Below are 5,365 nucleotides of genomic sequence, written 5' to 3'. Positions count from 1 at the left end.
CTATAACTGCCCCAAGCAATTGTTCCATCATTTCAATTATTTTGGAGAGACCAGCTGACGGAGGCAGCTATCATTACACAAATTACCATACCCACACAACAGTTTTCTGGTGGATTTTAATCATGTCTCGACAATTAGAACACACTTGAGTTGATATTGTAGAGGTCTCCAACGCACTAGTTTTGAAATGGACGTCCCCAATAGAGCACGAGCAAGCACATTTTTTTCCTGTTTAGTAATCCAGTACGCAAGAAAGGTTTGAAACAGTACGATCTATCAAAGCCGAGGTTTGTCATGGCTTATAGTAGATTTACAATTTCATAGCCCTTATGTGTTATGACGTACACAATTGTCAGTAATCAATAATATTCGCCTCGCACTGCAATGCGAGTTAGTCCATTTCAGGAAGTCATTCTATGCGACTAGGCATTGCTTCACTGCATGCTTGGCGTCGTATTATTGCATCAGGTTTTAGCTAAGACAACCTGAGTTGTCCGCACAAGCACAATTTAGTTTTAGAATTATAGACCATAGTTCTTCAAACAGGGTTACTGCGCAATATGGGATGTATCAAAACTTGCAACATAGTGTAACCTTCGAACGGTATTTACAGGGATGTACCAAAATCCGTAATACAATGAGCCGAAGACCAGCTTTCGCAAATGTAGGTTTATGGTTCAGCATAAGCTAGAACATAGGCGAGCGAGCAACATGGTATTATATTATTTTAGTGTGATACTGTATACCCTTTGATTGAGAGAGATATTTCACCTGCTTAGGGGCATACCGCTTCAACACAGGCCTTTTGAAACCATACTTTGCACCAGTGTTGGGGTCAATTCCTTTCGAGTCACGAGTCATTTCGAGTCATGGCAGACCTTTAATCGAGTCAAGCCACGTCAAGTTACGAGTCAAATCACAATCTTGAGTCAAACTGGATTTCAGCATCTATATTGAATTAGCTGACAAATATGCAGATAACTATACATGCACCAAGATGCTGTATCAGTCACGCGCAAGTAAAATACGTGAGAAATTATAAAGCGAAATACTACAGTCAGGCATTATCGACCAAAATATAGGAAGATACGCACTGCACAACGTAAGTATTGAGCCGTCTAATGAGACAGAAAGATGTTGTTATTTACAATAGCCCTATATAATTACCACGGCAGCGTCAGCCATGATCGTTTCATTTGCGGTTAATTTATTTATGACCTGACACAACAATTCGAGTATACGCAAGCTACAGTGATTTATTCGACACCGTTTATTTTGTGACTTGATATTGACTTATAAATTCTGCTTCGGGACACGAGTTAATACATATTTCCAAATTGACTCGAGTCGTCCCAACACTGTTTCTTACCCTACATTAGTAATACGCAATGTATCAGTCATAGTAAATAAAGAACCGCAGTCAGCCAGGATTAAACTAGCTTTCATATCGAAATTGATCGGTTTTGTTCAGACTATCTATTTCTTAATCCAGTCTCACCTATGCATTTGAGACGACAATAGAATGTGTACAGCGACCTACGATATAAGGTTCTTGATAATTCTTAAAGCTTATACACCAAGACGAACTTGCGCGCTTTGCAATGTAAATCTGATTGTCAGAATTGTCAAGTACTGAATGGTATTGTCGAGAATGTGCGGATGGGTTATTTTGAAAATAGAAACAATAATATTAATACCAACTTCAATCTCATCATTTTTGTTGCGGTCTTTTAAATTCCTATAAAAAGTCGCCGAGCTCTTATAATCAGCGTTTGTGCTAGCCCTAGTTACAAAAAAACACAAGATAATGTTCATTATACAGGTCATTATTGTGTCAATGAGAATGTACCATGACTTGAACTACCCTTGATTTTATTATATTCCTTTATTATTCATATATACGAATGCGCATGACTAGAATCACCCCAAATAGCGTTCCATCCTGTCAGGCATTCTGGAAGGACCCATTAATTGGGGCGGCTCCCGTCACACAAATTTAGATACCATATCCATATTAGCAGTGCTTTACCTAAGAAAGCTTTGAGAACGGTTTCAATATTATAGTCCTAGTAGCCTAAAAGCTTTGAAGGGGATCAATCACTTTGCGTCTTGAGCAGAATTGTTATTATTCAGTATTATCCGGCTCGTAGCTTAATATGAGTTTGACAGTACAGGCGAGTCATCTATGCTACTCGTCCTTGTTATGACAAACGCTTGTTATTGAATTATTTTACCTCAATGTTTAAATTTAAAGTCGTCGCGGCGGGTTGTAGTTATAAATACGGCTAATTTCTGGCACTTAGAAGTTAGTGTTTCTCAACCGAGATAAACGTAATTTTTGGGAGATACCAGTACTTGCAAAGAATATACCTTTCCAACGGAATGTATGGGATATACCGGACCCGGATTACCCTGAAACAACAGACAGCTGTCACCCAAGTAGGTATTTATACCAGGCTGTCTCAATGTAATACTGTATTCTGCTTAGTTGCTATGTTACAAATAAATATTTCCCCTATTTATTTCCTAAATACTATTGTCAATCCCGTGCAGTGCGCGGTACATAATGTGAGGTAGCTCTTGATACTTAATATGCTGGTGATTGTGCTATTGCCGATTGAAATTACCACTTTTACAGCAGTTACTTATGCTACCCAATACGGTTATTTTTAAGTTATGTAAGGAACAGCTACAGTAGCAAAAACGCGTCGACAGCAGACTGTTACTATAGACCTTTAAATTCCAGATCTACTGTCATTATTTGCCTCAAATGATTGTATTTGCAAACGTTTTTAGCAGGGATTAACCGTACTTTCTTAGACACAGACAACATTGTGAGTGAGCGAGCGTTTGGCGTGTCGTGATTCTATTTCGTGGTATATTTTACGCTTATGTCAGTATATTATGCTATCCGATGCATTCTCAATCCTCCTAGCCGTAGTAAAAATTATCCGAATTAGTAAAGATTGTTTAGAATTTATTTTGTATAATAGAGGTGTCAATAAAGCGAGTGGATATAATTAAGTCTTATATCATAGTTATAAATGTCACGTTGATTTTCTCTCTCCCCTTTATAGAAAAGTGAGCATCAGTTTATCTCGTAACTATAAAGATAATCTACGTTGAGCAACATTTGGCACGACTGATTCAGTTTTTACGCGACAAAATTAGATTAGCAGTTTGTACTATGATGACCCAGGTACTTTTCAGGTCTTTTATCTTGACATACCATAGTCTTTGAAGTGTCAACCATTGCTGGGACAAATCACGACCCTCGATTCACGAGTCACCCCCAGTCAACGCACATCCTGACTCGAGTCAAGTCAAGTCAATCGACTCTCAATGCGACCCGAGTCAAGCCAAGTCACCCGTTCCATGTAGGCGACCCGCTCCAGGTCAAACCGCTCGAAAAAGTCGACCCGAGTCATCCCAACACTGGTGTCAACCTATATATAGATAAGCTAACTATCATACAGAGATTAGTTATCCATAACTGGACAATCTAAGTTTCTGTCATTGCGTATTATATTTACCTATATTTCAATCATTATGGAATATCCTATTGTTATTAATCGAGAAAAAAAATTTCTTTCCAACTGCTACCAGCACTCAACTCCCTTAACACCTTACAGCTTGGTGTGGAGTCAACTGATTTTTCTGTTCCTGCGCTCCGCGTTTTATCCAGTTTTGAGCGGAAAGTCGTTGACGCGCATGCATCCACCCCCCATCACCACGAGCAATTTGCTATTTTCGTAAAGTAGGGGTTGACGTACATCCGAACATTCATCAAGCAAATTTTTGTCGCTATCCTTCGTACTCCGGCATGATTAAGCCCCCCATTACAGTCAAATTTCACCATTCTGCTGCAGTTAAATATTTCCTGTTCGTCAATTTTCCACTGTAGCGCTTCCTTTCCCACCATTATTTGTGGCCTTATTGTGCAAGAGTTTTGCAATGGCGTGATCAACCCATCAATTGGGGTCGTATTTTGCCGTTTCTGCTAAATTTTATATTTTCCTGTTCGTCAATATGCCATTGCAACATGTACAAAACTTACGCCATCCTGCTCCCATATTTACATACTATTGTATTACTTAATCCTAATTTGGCTTAGCAATACCATCCGAAAATTTCGCAATTATGTATTTCGCAATGATAGTCGTTGCATAAGCATCGTTAACACCGCGAATTTGCCTCGTACATTCTTAAATCCCGCCCACTTTTAGGCTTCCATAGGCAAATACAGCATGATTTTTAAAGTACGTTAATAACGAAATTAAATTTAGGTTTTTGGTTAATTTCACATGAACTCTAAACCGCGCAAATGGACCGAATACAACACACAACAACACTCACTTCTATCTTTACAATAATTTAGTGATTATTTCACCATACCTATCTAAGTTTTTCGTGCAATGTTACTGCTGTAATATACGTCTTTCGGTTATTCCGCCGAATAACCTCCCTAAGATAAGTTTTTGCTGCGACTCTCCTGCATTTATTATAACATAAATACATACATCCTACCATTACTGTTACGCTAACCGCAAAAATCAAGGCATGATTGTTAAGTGATTCTCCTAAATCCTTTCTATTGTTAATATCAACAATAATTTTACCTGCTGCATATCCTTGTTCCATTTCTTGTAGTTTGTGTAGTCGTCCATAGAAGTCAAATGTAATTCGGTCCAGTCTGTTATATTTGGCCGTAGGTAAGGTATGCGGTATACTGAGTGTAGTTTTTCCTTCTTCTTCGATAGAGGGTGTAATTGAAGAAAGTGCACTATTGGAAGTACTCTTCCAACTTCTGATCACATCATTTTTACTTACTGATGTGGGTTCGCTCTGATAGTCCCCTGATGAAAGCACTGATGTTGATTTAGTTCTTACCTGTAGGTCTTGCTCTTTGTTTAAATTATCTGGTTCTGTATTAGAGCGAAACTTGCTGGTGACAAAATATTGGTGCGTTTCGACTGTCGTTGCTACTTGGGTTGTATCAAACAGCTCATTGAAATGCGCTCTCGGCGGTGTTGTGTCCATGAGTTGATTTGTGTGATGACTTGATTGACTATAAGACTCAGGTATCTGTGTAATCTGGGGTGTTTTCTTTATTGGCACGGATAAGGAGCCTAACATTTCACCATTTTTTTTTGGTATTTGATAGGTCATGGTATTCCTTGCGTTTACACTTCTCTCCATTGGTACACGCGTTGTTAACCCACTTTCAGAAAAGGTGACTCCTGTCGTAGCAATACCAATGCTTTTCTGAGTGTCCTTCTCTGTTGATATAGCCGTAGATGGTTCCACAGTTGTGAAAATATTAGTGGGACTCGTCCTGCGTCTTTCTTGCTCACTAACAGTTTTC

Source organism: Botryllus schlosseri, chromosome 10 (assembly GCF_051294905.1).
Source record: "Botryllus schlosseri isolate E-star chromosome 10, Bs_hap1, whole genome shotgun sequence".
Classification (NCBI taxonomy): domain Eukaryota; kingdom Metazoa; phylum Chordata; class Ascidiacea; order Stolidobranchia; family Styelidae; genus Botryllus; species Botryllus schlosseri.
This window is presented reverse-complemented; position numbering follows the sequence as displayed.